The sequence below is a fragment of the Ambystoma mexicanum genome, chromosome 7p (genome assembly GCF_040938575.1).
Source record: "Ambystoma mexicanum isolate Mex_15411 chromosome 7p, UKY_AmexF1_1, whole genome shotgun sequence".
Lineage (NCBI taxonomy): Eukaryota > Metazoa > Chordata > Amphibia > Caudata > Ambystomatidae > Ambystoma > Ambystoma mexicanum.
Genome location: NC_090939.1, coordinates 208,597,507 through 208,614,642, shown reverse-complemented (window position 1 = coordinate 208,614,642; position 17,136 = coordinate 208,597,507). Strand labels below are relative to the sequence as shown.

At 42.8% G+C, this 17,136-nt stretch overlaps 1 long non-coding RNA gene across 1 annotated transcript in view; it reads left to right on the top strand.

Moving 5' to 3' along the window:
* The first annotated feature begins 8,215 nt into the window (after positions 1-8,215).
* LOC138525833 (uncharacterized) overlaps positions 8,216-17,136 on the top strand; it is a 386,875-nt gene continuing 377,954 nt past the window's right edge. The window contains exon 1 of the long non-coding RNA XR_011283447.1: positions 8,216-8,309. This is a non-coding gene — a long non-coding RNA (uncharacterized lncRNA). The remainder of the gene's footprint in view (positions 8,310-17,136) is intronic.

Sequence of the window (17,136 nt, the reverse complement as noted above, 5' to 3'; positions counted from 1 at the left end):
GAGAGAGTTCTGGGCAGAGATGTAGAGTTGCAGGTCCTCGTGTGAATGGGTACACCTCCATTTGCACAGCAGCCGATGTATGTCTGTTTAGGATGCTGAGATTTAGGGTTGAAAGTAAGCAATGGGAAGTGAGGGGAGAATGAGTCATATAGTAGAGATTGGAAGCTGGAGAAGGCTCTGTTAAGGGAAGAGGCATCAGGTGTGAAGGAGGTGAATGGGAACTGAACGTTCGCGAGAAAGGGAGGAATGGCAGACGGTTTCAATTTACTTTTATTAATTGGTGAGTCAAATGGTGAGGAGAGGTCAGAGAGTGGAAAGAAGATGGTGGTGGCAACAATGGAGTGATCAGGTAACGATGGTGTGATAGAAGAGTTTGTGGCTGAGAGATAGCTGGTGATGAATAAGAGATCCAAAGAGTTACCCTTGGTGTGGGTAGGTAGGTTATGGATTGAGTGGATAACATGGTCATTAAGGAAACACTGAAGTTCAGATTTCTGAGAAGTGTTTGGAGAGGGAAGGCTAAAGTCACCTCAGAGGATGAGGTGATGTTTAGTGGAAAGGGAATCAAGGAGTTGCCCAAGTTCATCAAATAATGGTCTAGTGGGGCCAGGAGGGCGATAAATGAAGATGAGGCAGAGCAATGGCAGAGGTGATGAATTCAAAGGAGGTAGGAGAGGATGGGGCATTTTGAGATTTGTGAGGCGCTGAGGTGGGATGAGAGTAGATCCCAGATGGCTCCACCTCTGCCAGTCAGACAAGGCGAGTGAATGAAGAGTAGTTTGAAGTTGTGTAGGGCCTCCACATTGGCAGTGTCAGATGGAGAAATCCAGGTTTCAGTGATAGATGGAAGGTCTAGTGGAGGAGAGTAGGCATGAAACAGTCTGTGATAAAGGACGTTTTGTTGCATACCTACTGAGCATTCCATAGTGCAATTTGCATAAGTGACCGTACACATATTTTCTTCTTAAACAGTGTGCTTTAGTATTTTAATATGACATAAAATATTGTACGCAAATTAATGTTTGCCATCTTACATTGTTCGACTTAGTTCCACTTAGTTGAGATGGAACATTCCAGGTGATTTGAAATTGTGAGGTATGGGTTCACTTCCAGTGAGCCCAGTGGCGTGCACGCAATCTGTATTTTTGTTTCAAACTGTGGCGTTTAGCCCTGATTTTAAATTAAAAGAAGTGTTGCCTAAAGTTGGGTTTTCGTCTTCCACCCTACTGGCTGCTTGTAAATTCTACCCTAACGAACAGGGTATATTTCTGTAAGCTAGAAAGCACACTGTACATTTATTTCCCTGGGTGAAAGGAGGCTGCTGATAAACGTGCGATAATGCTTCAGATGTGTATGGCCATTTCTGCACTTAGTAGATGGCTCTGGAAGAAGAATGAGGAAGGAATGTGCTTTCAGATGCTCAAAACAAAGCAGGAACAGTCAACATCACGAAACATTACCTGCCGCGTGAACTTCAATAATAACACCAGTGAAATATAGAATGGGAATATATTGCATGTCCGTGTTTCAATCAATATTAGCACCCGGGGGAGGGGCGCAGCAAGTCAGATTCTGTGGCTCGCGGGCTGAAACCGCTAATCTCAGCACACGATCCATGGAACCCTCAGGCTGCTTCCCCCGCCTGCTCCGCTATCTTCTTCCCACCTTCCCTTCTCTTCTTTTATTCAACGTCCCCCCCCAGCCCTACTTACCTGATTGTATCCCCCGAGCCCCACTTACCTGATCGTTGCAGCAGCACACTGGCTGACATAGCTTCCATCAGTCTCCCTTTGCCGGCCATCACGTAAATGGAAGGGAGGCTCCTTAGGGAGCCCAGCATTCCATCTGCGTGGCAGCCACTGTGGAACAATATTTTCTATGCATGAGCGGGACCCCGCGAACCATCCAGTTCATTCATAGAAAAGACCCCGCTATCAGCACCCCGGGTTACCGCACTGATATACCGGAATGCAGCGGATGCAGTCTATCAGCTCTGTTATAAACCTGATCCCAAAACTTCTGGCCACAAGCAGCACACAAGAAATTGTCCTCAGATGTTCAACAGCAGAGAGGAGCATGTGTTGTTCAATTCCACAAATTAACAAGCAGTTGTGTAAAGTGTATTGTTACTAGTTCCATGTACATTAAGTGAACATTACCAGTTACTTGTATCTGCTGTGTTTTCCCCACTGTAAATGTGCTTTCCTTTCTATTTGCTCAGTTCCATATGCTAATAACCCTAGGGGAGGGAACGTTATCACGGTTAAATGACTGTTCGTCACTGAACTCCTGCTGAAAGCAAGCATTGGCAAAGCCAACCGTTTTGGTTTGGGCATATGTATTTTGCATTTGCCAGGCACTGTTATTAGATGCCCAGGTGCTCGCACCAATTTGCACCTGCTACCATCAATGGGCAGTTAATACCACTACAACAGTGCTTGGCAAATGCCTTTCACATGCTAACACAAAAGCCCAAACTATTGGCATTGCCAATGCTTGTTTTTTGTATATTTGTGTCATTTACGATAAATATTTTGGGCATTTTGTATTCATTTTTCTTTATACTGCAAGTGTGTTATATTGTACAGTGTTCAGATGTGCTGGGCTTGTTCACACACTAGGAAAATGGAACATAATATTAGTCAGAAACATAACATTTCACTGGATTCAAGTTATTAGTTATTGGGATTTATACGGGGCACTGATGCCATCTGTATGGTCTCCAGGTGCTCTTGCAGATCTGGAAGTGAAGGAAGTGGGCTAGGTGTGTGGGGAGTGAAGGATAAAGCAAGATAGCTTTGATGGTGTGTTGATGCCTGAAGATCAGAAGTCTCCTGAGCTCTGCATGCAGGTCTGTTTTAAGTGACATGTGTCAGGAGCACAGAGGCATGTGTGTCCAGAAGGTACCGCACATGCTTGTGGTGTTAGGATGCCTTGGCCAGGACTGTGATTTGTAAGTGGATAGTTCTCTGCTACTTGCTTCCTGTTATTTCTATTTGGGCCAATTCAGTAAGCACTTACCAGGAGTAATTGTGAGTTTCTCCTGGACAGACAACATTCAATTCAGAAAGAAATACTGGTAACATCGATGACGTACGCCTGACTTATTCTTGCTTTTCCAGGAGCAAGTCCGGAGCAGCTCAAAGTTCCTTCTGCTAACTTCTCGGTGTAAATCATAATTACGCCTGGTAAATTCTCTGTGAATGGATTGCTCTCTTTCCTGGAGTAAGTCATGAGTAGTTCAGAGTTTCTACTGGTAATGTCTTTGAGAGCAAGCCCCTGAGTGTCTTTCAAAATATGGGCTATTTCTAATGTCTCAATGTGAATCTTAGCTATGCCAATCATTGTGTGATTTCTTTCAGGAAATACCTCTTTTCTTCCGCTCACCCAGAAGTCAAATCCATTTATGATAATGATGTTGCCTAATCCAATATGGGGTCCAAATCTAATAAAACGGCATCTGTTCTACTAATGTAGGAGACCATCAGACATTGTCAGTTGCACATTGAAATGAATTACACAATCGGCTGGAGCAATTATGGCTCTGTAAGTGAGCGGAAGGCAGCTGTCAAGTGGGATGTAATGTCATATCGAGGGCTAATTTTCCCTAATGTATCAGAGATGCTGAGAAGGAACAGCAGATCGTTTTCAATCAGTGTTTTTTTAGATGTAGTCTTCCTAGGTGGTTCATTTCGCTTCAGAAGACAGGTTTCATTCGATAAATCTGTGGTTGTAAAAATATGCCATGCTAATGTCATGCTGGCTGTTGCTGCTTTTGGTTAGTCTCAAATTGCAGTGTGCGAACTTTGAAATGTATGTAGACTGATGTGAACCAGATTTCACCTTTCGTGTTTACTCATAACTAATAAAGTGGAATTGGTCTGATGGATGAACAGGCCCACAGCAAATATGCTGCCACAACAATGAAGAGCACTGAAACGGAATCAGTAAAAATAACTTTTACTGAAAATATTAAGAAAAAGAAAACGTCTTTAATCTTTAAAAAAACAATACATAAATGCCGACAAAAATAAAATAAGATGCAAATTGAAGAAAGAAAAAGGAACATCTTTGTTATTTACAACAAAGCAATACATACTAGTCAGGTAGAGTATATTTAAGAGCTGTCTGGAATGATAAAGGAGTGTTAGACTGTTACGTGATGTAGGGGCATTTCCCAAGGATGGGAATAGACATCCTGGGTTTTTCCCCATGCTACTGCTGAATCAACAACACATTAGTAACACTTTTATTAAAAATAAAAACGTTTGGACAACATACATTTTTTTTTGGGGAAACTAGTGAACCTACAAAATGTTTTTTTTTTTTATTTCCTTCAGTTTTGATTTCTGTATTTTTATTTTATTATTATTCTTTTTTGTTATTGTGCACTTAGTTTATTACAAACTTTAGACACGTAGAAAATATCATATTATAAAACAGTTGTAATACACTACGATAAATGCAAAAGGAAAATGCACATTTCAACAACAACATCTGTACATTTCATCACAAATCAAGTTAATACGTCAAGTTCATACCAATTAAAATGACAACGTGATAATTTGTTTCTGCTTACACCAATTTGAACTCTTCTTTATAAGGCCGAGTTTTCATTGACTGACTTATGGCAAAGAATCATGAAAACATTGAACGGTCACCGTGTGAAACTGTGAAAACAAGTTTGTCCTCCTGTTAAGAGGTTTTCTTCATCATGACTGACAATGATGCAATAATTTTTATAAGAATCTCAGTAAAGTTCCCTCACGTCATCTTCTTGGTAAAACAGCCCAACATGTGTGATGTAGAATAAGAAACACACTCGTGGTCCATCAAAATAAAGGGGCTAGAGTAAAGTTTGTTATAATATTCCCCGGTATGCATGTCAGGGAGGTTGCATCGAAGTCAGATATTTGGAGGTTGCAGGAGTGGGTTAGCTCGGCTTGAGCAAGTATTACACCAACAGGTGAGTCTCAAGTTCCTTCCTGTACGGTTAAAGAAATTGATAATATTAGATTCAGAAAACCCTGCTCGAGAGTCTGGGTTCAGACAGAGTACGCTTGCTTTCTGAATCTTCCTCTGAATGGTTTCTGGAGTTCCAAAGTTTCAAATTATGGTCCTCTTTGAAGCAGAGGTGACCAAAGATTATCAGTTTGTTGGCAAGATAGTCCAGCTTCTTGGACTGTGTCACCTTAAAGTTAACTGCGCATTTCATAGTGAGAGCATGCTGCGAGGTGGGGGTTGGGGTGGGGGTAGCGTAGATTCATCAGTATATGAATAATGGTTACATGTCATTTTATTTTTTTGAAACGGGGCAAAACTCTATACTTCCCTTTTTTCACTTCACCCCTTACCCTTCTTTTATTCCACCCTTATTTTACTGTATAGCTTAACCATTTTGAAATCTGTCTATCTTGTTCCCTGAAAAATTAGCCAAACGAATTTAAATGTGCATTCATGGGCTGAGGCAAATGTGTGCCGTTGTCAGACATGTGTAGGACGGCCACATGAACTGTGTCCTCCTTCTTCATCCATTGTTATTAGATTCACTTTCAAGTCGCGCATGATGTCAAGGCTGGTGCATCAATTCTTGGCTCAGTGAACTTCATTGAGGACAATGTTTTGGTCACATCATAAAGGTGTTGCTTTTATGTTCTTAGGTGAGTCTTGTTCGAACATTGAACCTGTTATCTCTCAATCTCTGTCATGTCCTCAAGTAATGAGGAAGATAACGAGAGAGGTGAGTTAAGATGCCTAGATTACACTTGGTAATCCCCATTAATTCAATTCTCCTCATCTTCACCTCACTCAGATCCCACTTGCCCAAACACGTAAGGGCTAGTCAGGTCCAATGTCTTTGATAATACAAGAGGAATTTGAGCCATTAAGCTGTGTATGGGACCAGGGAAAGGAGTGGTCCGTAAGAGGAGCATGGGCCACGCAAGAGATGGGGAAAACCATTAAGAAAAGGTCTGTCATGAGGTTAGAGTAATGTGCAAGATGATGAGGGTGAGAGTTGAAGTAATGGGGTTTTCCCATTGCAATCTTGGCATTTCGTTCCTATTACCCAGAATTCACATCGAAGAACACATACTGGCTTGTCTCTAGAGCACCCCCTATATCCAAGCAGCAGACTGCACCACAGTCTTCTCTGTTAAGGCTCCCTGAATGTCACGGTTGCATGACCGGCCAATCAGTGCTGCTCAGGCAGATACCAGATCAGCGCCATTTTAGAGGGCTACGATTGGCGTACTAAACAACTCACAAACACTGAGGGAAGGGAGTGACTCTAGGGCTCAGAGCCAGGTTAAATGAAAATACTATGCAGGGATATGTAATACCGCATGATAACGCACATGAAATAGGAAAAACCAGAAAGAAATTAAAAAAGCTAAAATAAGAGTTTAGTAGAGTAACATAGTACTCAGGGTTTCTTGGGATAGCACCACGCTGTATCTTTGCATAAACAGGGGAGTACAACCTTGGGTGACTATAAAGCCATGTTCAACATCTCAATAAGAGCTTCCTGAATGCCACATGTGTGAGATCAGACAATCACCCGAGCTTAGGTGGATACCAGAATGGCGGCCATTTTATAGGGGTACCTATAGATGTATCTAATACATCGGAAACACTGAGTGGAGTTACGTTTGGCCATTGGACCAAGATCTCTCCCAAATACCAGATGGATAATCTAAGGAACAAAAGGCCAAACGGAAATAAATGAATAACGGTGTCCATTTGTCCAAGCGACCCTCAAATGGTAGTAACTCTACAAGGAAAACGTAGCACAATGAAATTAAAAGAGCTAAAAGAAGACGCTACAAAGTAACATGTTACTGCCAGGTTAATCAGAGATATCACTGGGTTGTAACTCTGCACATACAGGACAATACACTCTTGGGTTACCACTGAACACTCTGCCTCTCTCTAAGGGCTTTCCGAGTGTCACGTGTCTGTGTGACCCGCCAATCAGACCTGCTAAGGCAGATACGAGCAGGTTTGGTGAACGTTAGAGAAGTTGCCTAAAACATTCCTAGCACAGAATCTGATGACCTTGTTGAATGCTCTGGGGTAGAAAGTCATTATGTGAGTTGGGATCTCACAAATTGTGATTAACAAGAAGTTACTTCACTTGGAACAAAAATTGATTTTTTTGGCAAAGAGTCACATTCACTGTCTGAATGAGGTAGTGGAATGGCACAATGCATAATGACGGAATAAAGAAGTACAAAGCACCGCATTTATTGTACATTTGTGTTTTTGTGACATGTGTTGATGGCCTGATAGCCCATGTTTATAGGAGCCAAGAAACAGAGGCTGTTATATTGTGTTAGGTCTTTTCCTTCTAGTGAGTGATCCACTACAGAGTGAAGGAACAGTAAGAGCAGATTCAGTGTAGACTGTTTTTCTGTCTTGTTGTAATAGCCATCTTCGAGTCCTTCTATAGCAAAATCCATATGAAGGATCGGTTTTATGCAGGATGCGCCATTAATAAAGAAGTAAAATATCGTAAGACACTTAGGCTGAGATCGTAGCCGATGTCTATTTGAAAGACTCTGTGATTCATAGTTGTATTAATATGCATGAGGACGTTTTCAGACTAGCGTAGGATGCGTTCGTTTTTAAAACTACATTTCCCATGATAACGTGGTGACTTTGTGCACTTTTACACAGGGACATGATGACTCCACCACCTTTTTTAGTCTCATTTCACGTCATTGACGTTCACGCAACTACGCGATGACGTCATTATGCGACATGCTCCGCGTTTAGTGTTGTATCTACAGTGGCTGGGCTTTTTTCTATCCGCCACACAGGACACAAAATTAGATCCGGAAAAATGTCAGTTTACAGACCGAGTGAGATTTTCCAAGTAAGTGTGGGACGAATAGCATAATAGAAAGATGTTGTGGAGAGGATGACTTGGAGGTTAGTCAGTGTCTAATTGAAATATCTTTGGCCTCCCACAGAGCAAGACATTGACAAGGAATCTTAATACTGAGATTTTGGGAACCCATGGATATGGGTGTCCCATATATAATGGATTTTTGAAAGTGTTAGATTCCCCTTACAAATGGAAATAGAGACAATTTAAGAACAGTGACCAGGTAAGACTTAGAATTCTATATTTTTGAATTACCTAACCACAAAATATATACTATGTTATGTATACGATAGCTCTAAATACAAACTAGTGTTGTACACTAGATCAGAAAGGAGAGGAAGAATAGGAAGAATTCCGATAAGAAATTTGGAATCTGTCTTAAAACCAGTAAAGGTCCTAAAGATACTTCATGTAAAGAGAGGTATGTAATAGTGAACATACTGACATAACCCTTGAGGGATGAGGGCCTTACTGAATGCAATATAAGAGTAATATTATATTTGAGTACTAATAGGGTGTCTGTTTGATTAACAGGGTACTTGTTTCAAAGAAATAAGATTTTAAAAGCCGACACAAGACACATTCCCCTGAATAATGTCCTACTTTTTTTGTATATAAAGGACAGAAACTTGTGCAAGTCGGGTATTTGGAAATGTACCAATAAGAATATGTAATGAGCTGAATTTAGTGAGACATTGGAATCAACGTGTGAATGAGTTACACACTCTGATCCTTGAAGAATTTACTGTACTAAGACTCACTTATGGTGTTTTGACTTGTGTTGTTTTAGGTTTTGTAAGTGTTTTATGTACTTTGATCATTTTTATGACCATGTTTTATTCAATATGATGTTTTGTGATTAATAAAAATTGGTGATTGATGATACAGATACTTTCCATTTTGAGTTGGAAGAATTAGAGGTGACACTATTATAAATATTAAACAAAGAATGGAATTTCTTTTTGTATATGAGAAATATACCTCCACAGAGTAGGAAGTTTGTTTAATCCCTACCTGTGCCTGAAAACTGTTTTGAGAATAGAGTTGCATGATATATAACACACAGCAAGTGAGACAGGCTATGACCTAGGGCAGAGGTCTTCAAACGGTGGCACGTGCCCCCCCGGGAGATAATTTTAAAATGCCTTTGTTTCACAATCCCCCTACCCACCTACCAAAATCAGCTCTCCTTCTGAGGCACTGTGGAGCCCAGGGGACAGGAAAGGTATTTTGTTACTGGACATCTGTTATAGATATTCAGTCAAAAATACCATGCTTTCCCCCTCTGCCCCCCAGCGCCTTGCATACACACATAATCACATTGATAGTGTGAGTGTGTTAGGCGCTGTGGGGCATAGCGGCAGGGATGGTATCTTTTGACTGGACATCTATAATGGATGTCCAGTAAAAAATACCATCCGTCTCCTGGGCCCCCAAGTGCCAATTGCAAACTGTTTGGCTTTTTACCCAATTTAAACTATGTTTTAAAATGCAACATTTTAGTCCATTATTTAAAAAGAAATCCCAGGGGGAGAACCCCCCCAAACTCAACTTGATTGGTTGGGGCTCCCTCGCTACGCTTGGTCGCTATGGCATATATGGGGGAAATATTTATGCCCCTCCACTTAAAAAATTCACCAGCCACCACTGGCCCTGGGACTATGTTGGGAACGGGGTTGGGAGCTAAGGGACTGTGGTGGGAGCAGGATGGGGGAGCAATGGGATAGTGGTGGGAGCAGGGTGGGGAGAACCCAGGGTCTGTGGTGGGGAGAGCCGAGGGACTGGGTAAGAATGGGATGAGGGATCTCGGGGATTGTGATGGGAGCAGGTGGGGAGCCCAGGGACTATACTCAGGGAAGGGCGCAGTGACATTGTGCAATAGTTATAGCCATTTGGACTTACTGTCCCATTGCCATTTTTGGGGGGCCCAGCCTGCCCACCTGTTGCTCTGGGGGGGGCCCAGACCAATCATTCTTTAAGACTACTGACGTAGGGTGTCTGACCTTCGAGCCTGGAGTTTGGAACATTTTCATGTGCATGCCCTGTGGGACTCTAGCACTTTGGGGCATTTTGGGTGAGTTGGGTGGGGACAGTATTGTAACCTTTGCACAACCATCTATTTTTACATGTTTGCTCAATTCTAATTTAGTAGATCCTTGTATTGATTCAAGTTCAACTAGAGCTTGTTGGTTTGTCCCACTCTTATTTTTAACATCCCAAATCAAGTACTACGAGAAAATACCGATGGTGTGGGCAACCATTGCTGACCAGGACCGCAGTGTCTGTTACCAGTAGTCTAGAGCTGCTAAGGTGGGCGTTTGGCCTGCTGGGTCCTCAAGCAGTGAAGTGTATGGTGGTGTGCAGCCAAGAATTGTGTTATTGTAGAGGATCAATTCAGTTATTTAATCATTTTGATGTTCTATCTACACTTGAAGAAATTGATTGACAGAGGAAGAATGTGGTATTACCCCATAGCTCTTCGTCTAGTTCGTAAGGGGTCTAGAGAGGGAAATAGGTGGGAATCAAAATGGAATTGTAAAGGAAATGGGTGGAAATAATGTTCAGCCAGTAACATTGTATTTATATAAATTTCAAGATCCAGAACTGGTGAGACAACTGAAAGAATTTGACATTATTCTTTTCCAGGAGACCTGGACCATGCAAAGACTTTTTCTAGATGGATATGTCACAGTTTTCCAATCAGCTGATAAGAATAACAAGGGGAGATGTTTTGGGTACTTAATGATATTTGTGAAGGCTACCCAAATAACTAAAGTTAAGGTTACAGACCCCAACATGTATTGCCTCTGCTAATCCCAAAGAAGGGAGAGGCGGTTGCTAAAATTAATATTAATAGTCTGCACAAGTCAGATTCAAAAATACTGTTAAACATCAAACAATTTGTAGAAAATAAAATGGGATTAGCATATGGCCCAAATTGTATAATAATAATGGGGCGTGGTATTAAAGTAAAGATGGGAATATGTGAGGATATGGATGACCGAGTCCTGGGAATTCCTAATCCACAGATGTTGGATCCTTGAACTTGTGCTATGGGGCTCGTTTTTGTCTTTGGCTGAGTGTGTAAGGCATGAGAACAGCCAATGGTAGAACTGAACCAGACATTCCTGGGGATGTAACCTTTAAAAATCAGACCTGGTGGGCTGAGAAGCACCTGCTCGAAGAACTTGTAGTTTGCCCGTCCAGAAACAACGGTACCAGCAAACTTACTTCTTGTTTCCAGACTGGCAAACTTGTAATGAGGCCCATTGGCAGTTGATTTCTAAATGTTTTTTCAGTGACCATTTTCCAATCTCCATGGGGCTATGGTGACTGTGACAAAATATGACCCTGCTTTTCTTTTTTTTATTATTTATTGGTACAGCTGATATTAATCAACTTTTCAATAAAAAGATCACACTCCAATAAAAGAAAATTGATAAAAGAACACATAGCATTCAATAACATCCAGAAATAAAAACAATTCTTCTAAATAAATTAGTGTCAAACTTCGCTTCATTGAGCAGATCGCACCAGTATTTGCAACTGCCTATGTTGTATTACATTTGGCTTGCCCCTGCCACCCTACGTGCCTGATTCCGGTTTCCCGTGTGCCATTCTGCATAGGCATACATTACTGCCCACGAGGTTCTGGCCCTGCTAAGATGGCCGCCAGCCTTCGTTTTTGAGAACTTCGTCAGTAGCCCTCTTCTCTCATGGCTACTTCCACCTGATTGGCTGCTGGCCCTTTGTATTGGCTAATCCAACGTCAGCAAGGTGTAAGCCGGCCCACCTCCCGAAGGACCACGACTAAAGGACTGCTTCTGGTCCTGTGCATGTCTGCTGCTGTACGGTCCGTGGGCCAGTACCCCTGGTCAAAATGCAGTGAGTACTCCGCGCTGAACCGACCACCTGAAATCACGTACTGTATTGCTGTATCACTGAGGCACATTCCCTCTGATGCCTTGCCGTAATAGCCCTGGTATATCCAGTCCACTGAACCTTTGTATCATCCCATGCTATTAATGCTAGATATGCTGATACTTGTTTGTCTCGTGTATCACTGAGCCCGACCCCAACAGTCCCACTCTGCACGTCATATGCTCTCGCGTTCTGTTCACCGCAGAACGTTGATCCATTGTGTTGATTGTCATCTGCCTCTCTAAACTGCCTCCTTCATTATTAGAATTCTTGTTTGCACTGCTTGCCCATTGTAACCTGCCTATATGTACCTATCTGGACTCTACTTAAGCTGCAATAGAGCACCAGTCTCTGTGCCATCCAGTACCACCCTGCCTCCCACTATTGACTTTGTGGATGTTGTCTCTACTTACCCTGAACAGACCACCTAATGTGCTTGTTTTTAACTTATACCTGCCTACTCTGCTCTTAGATGATCTGGCTCTACGCCTGCCTATTCTGCATACACACGATTGTAGGGCCATACAGAAAGGGTCAGACCTCTGTGTGCTTGTCCCTGGCGGCCCACTGGCACCCTGCCCTCCTGAGGCATAGCACAGCGGAAGTACCGTATAAAGTAATCAATTCACCAGACTTAGTAAGTGTGTTAGCACCTCGGTTTTCACTACTGACGTGAAACTGTCTGAAACGCTTGTTTCCTAACACTTTGCTCTTGACTACGCTATCCCTATATTGCTCTCAGACAACTGTCTTAAGTCCATTGTCAGACCCCACTGCATACCCTTGTTGCCTATGCCGTGTTACTGTACCACCTCTGATTAGCATACCTAACCTGCCCTGCCTACACTGTGTTGTATATGCCTGCCACTGGGCTGCCTTTGATTAGCATACTTAGCCTACCTTGCCTATACTTTGTGTCTATGCCTTGTTACTGTACTACCTCTGATTAGCATACTCCAGCTGCCCTGCCTATACTGTGTTGTCTATGCCTCGCCACCGTGCTGCCTTCTGCCTAGTATCTATAGTCACTGTTGCCTATATTTAGCCTGCTCATCCACCCGCATCTGATAGCTCCTGAACCGCCGCACATGCCTTCAATGCTATGTGAATAGCTAAGGCTCCTATTCTGCCTACTTCACTTACCTAGCCCATCTATTTGAAAATGCCTCTAAATTGTGCTATTGTACGCCTTTATTAGCCTACTTTTACAACTGCCATTGTTGCACTCACTCATCAAATATATGGAAGGTACACCTATCTGGTTCTATACTTTGTCTAGCCGACTCCTGCGCAGCCTACCCTGCTATAAATGAGTGCTTGGCATACTTATTGTCATAAAATACTGCCCTCTGCACTTTATGATTGCAATTGTCTGCAAGCCCCAGTGAATTTTGCCACCATGCACCAGTCCCCAACAGTCTTTCACTCCTTCAAGGCTCCTCTCCAAAAGCTATTTACTCTGGCTTTGGTTAGCACACTCTACTTTACCGTCCACTTGCTGCCCACTTCCAAATACGTCATGACTCTGCTACCACACTCACACTACCACAACACTTCAACCATGCCTATGTCTACCTATAACACTAATCCATACCTTAACAACCCAGCCCTGTGGCACCAACATTTTGCATCTAAACCCACTCCTATACAACCATGCTCACTTGCCATGAGAAACGCCATACTAGGCACAAGACTCACTCACGCCTCCTACCACCATCTGACTTCCCTCCGCTAAAATAAACACCCAAAACCTATCACCAGAACTGCTTCCTCTTCACACACATCGACTTCCCAACCCACTAATCCCATTGCGATCACTATCAAAGGGGCATTAATTAATGCTAGATCTCTCACAGCCCACGCCCTAGAGGTGGCAGACCTCATCCTAACTCATGACCTGGACTTTATGGCCGTCACGGAAACCTGGCTTCACGCAGCCTCTGGACCCCTATTCTCGTTAACAATTCCAACATGCTATAATATCATCAGACATGACCGCAATACCAGCCAATCTAAAGGTGGTGGCATTGCCATTATCCACAAAAACTCCCTCAACTTCCGCCTCCCTACAGTTCATCAAATCTCATCTATGGAAGCCCTCACAGCCAAATTCGCCCTCACCCCTAACCACGCCATCTCACTTCACCTACTCTACAGGCCCCCAGGGCCATTATCCACCATCGCCGAAGACCTCTCTAACATTCTGACAGACAACACTAAAACTAATTTCCAAATTATTGTACTAGGTGACTTTAACTTGGGACGTGCTGACCCTAACGACACGGCTGCCGTGATGATCGACAACTTGATCACTAACTTAGGCTTTACTCAGCATATCAACACCTCCACAAACTCCAAAGGTAGAATCCTCGATTTGTTAGCTGACCTCAATTGTGGAATCAATGTGGCAGCAAACCAACCCTGTGCCTGGACCGACCACCACTTAATCACCTTCAACATCCCTGCCAAAACCATCAGCTCCATTCCAGACGTTGCACCTGCTATTCCCACACGAAATAAGCGCGACATAACTTGTAACAAACTTCTCCCTCTCATCCTTCCAGTCTTGAATGAACAAACGCTATTAAGCACGGACCCTACTGTCCTGGTGGACACCTTCAACCATACTATGCTCAAAGCCCTTGACCTTATTGTCCCATCTAAATTGAGAAAGCCTAAACCACAAGCTCATCTCAACTCCTGGTTTACACCCCAACTAAGAATTATTTGCAAAGAAAAACGAACTGCTGAATCACATTGGAAGAGTAACCCCTCAGAAGCAAACAAATCTAGCATCATCCTAGCTAGGCTAAATTATAAGGAAGCTATATACTCCAGGAAAAAAAGACACTTACAACAAACGCATTGAGCAAGCTAAATCTAATACTAAAGAACTCTTCAGAATCTTGAAAGAATTGGAAACCCCTGTCACTGCACCTGACACTTCCATCAAAGACAGTACCTGGTGCGCTAATATCCAAAACACTCTCCTTGGTAAGATAGCCACTCTCCAAGTCAAAATTAACGATAAACAGGCTAATCTACAATCTAACCTATCTATCACCGAAGTGGAAAATATTATTAATAGCCTTAAACCTTCTAACTGCCAAGGGGAACTTTGACCAGCACCCATCATTAAGGAAGCGGCCCACGAGCTAGCTCCATTCATCACCACTCTCATCAATTCCTCCTTCAGCACGGGGATTGTATCGGACAATTTGAAGGATGCCTGGATCATCCCGCTCCTAAAAAAAACAACCTTGGATGCCAATATACCTACAAACTACAGGCCCATCACCACAGTACCGTTCTTACTAAAAATCCTGACCGAGCTGCATACCTACAGATTCAAGACTTTCTCGAATCCAATAAACTCCTGGGTCTAAGGCAATCCCCGTCACGGAACTGAAACTGCCCTTATCAGCCTCAAATCACAGATCGAAGATTTGAGAGACAAGGGCAAACTTGCTCTACTACTTCTCCTCAATCTCTTTGCGGCTTTTGATCTTGTCAATCATCAAATTCTGTGTCGGCACCTTAAACTAGCTGCCCATTTTTCTGATAAAGCCACAGCCTGGATCAGTTCTTCCTGGACAACAGATTGATGTGTGTCTTCTCTCCCCTATCAGCAGCTTTGCCGGCACCCGTCACCTGCGGGGTACCACAAGGATCCTGTGTCCCTCCCACGTTATACAACGTGTTCACAAAACCTCTATTTGATATTTTGGACTATCTGGGTGTCATATATACTAATTATGCTGACGACACCCAGATACTCATCCCAATCTCAGGAGACTACGTCATCGACTCGCTCTCGGTGAATATCATCTACCAAGTCATCCAAGCCTGGATGGCGCAACACGGACTCTGTCTGAATGACGAGAAGACAGAGCTCCTCATTCTCACTCTCCTCAAAAACTATCCAAACTGGCCCCTGAGTTCAAGTCTTTCATCATTGATGGTAACACTATCAAGGCCTCCAAGGACACTAAAACGTTAGGAATTTACCACAACTCTACTCTATCACTGGTCAGACAAACAAATGCAGTATCCTCTGCAGCGGCATACACCTGCAAGCTCATTACAGCTAGCCGCCCTTTCCTATCACCAGCCAACTGTGTCACACTTGCCAGGACTCTCGTGCTGTCTAAAATTGACTATTGTAATGCCCTCTATTTGGGCACCAACAGATGTAACTTAAACAAGTTACAAATCATCCAAAACAATGCTATTAGAGCAGCCATCTACATCCCTAGGAACCAACACATCTCAGACACTAGACATAACCTACGCTGGCTCTCCGTCCATCAACGAATTACACTGAAAACACTTGCTCTCACTCATAAATGCTTATCTAACCAAGCACCCTTTTACCTAGCCAACAGATTTGCCTTCCACAAAACCAACAGATCTCACAGAATTGCTCAGACCAACTGCCTCTCTATACCATGTTTCAACCTTCAAAGATCTGGCAGAGCCAGCTTCCCAGTAATGGCGGCGAAACTCTGGAATTCGCTCCCCAACTTGCTAAGATTTGAACCTTCCTTCCATAGATTCAAAAACATGGCCAAAGCCTGGCTAACTGCCCAAGACCCATCACCTACCAGCCAACCACCCCCATGCGCTAGGCACCTCTTAATGCGATTAGGGCAGGACAAAGCGAGATTAAATTTTCAAGAGTTTCATTTGTAGTAAGATCTTGACAAAATCAACAAAAGTTCTGCGCTGCTGGAATTAACTTTTGTGCGGCTAATAAGTCCCTGGTCGGCCATAAATTGAGGCGCATGCACAATATAGAAGAGCGAAGGTCTTGTGATGGTGATTTCAATAGATATCTTTCCATTATTCAAATTTTGTTATCCCCATAGACTTGGCTAGAGAAGTTTTTATATTTTAAACATTGTTTCCTAGTCTCTATCCAATCAAATTAATGGATGTTTCGTTTTGCTTTATCTGGGTTAGATATCAACATTTCAATAGTTATATCTGCCTCTGCCATGATGCGATAAGTGCCTGTTATCCAATTTTGAATGGAAATTTGCTGAGTTGAAAACAGGTAGTTTGTAAGAGTTTTGTAAGAACATTTAAATCAGTCGATAACAAACATTTTCTAAAGGCTGCACAGATTTGCCAATGATAGAGAGCATTAAGAGAAACGAGACCCAGCTCATAGCTCATCCAAGCGCCAGGGATGCACTGCGGGAGATTTAGAATGGATCGCCAAAACGTGGCTTCTAATTTATCAAAAAATTGATCCGGGAAAATAGCTTGGGTTTCCATTCCATATAATAGGCATGGTGTTGCTTTTGAGTTCCAATAGGTCAGAG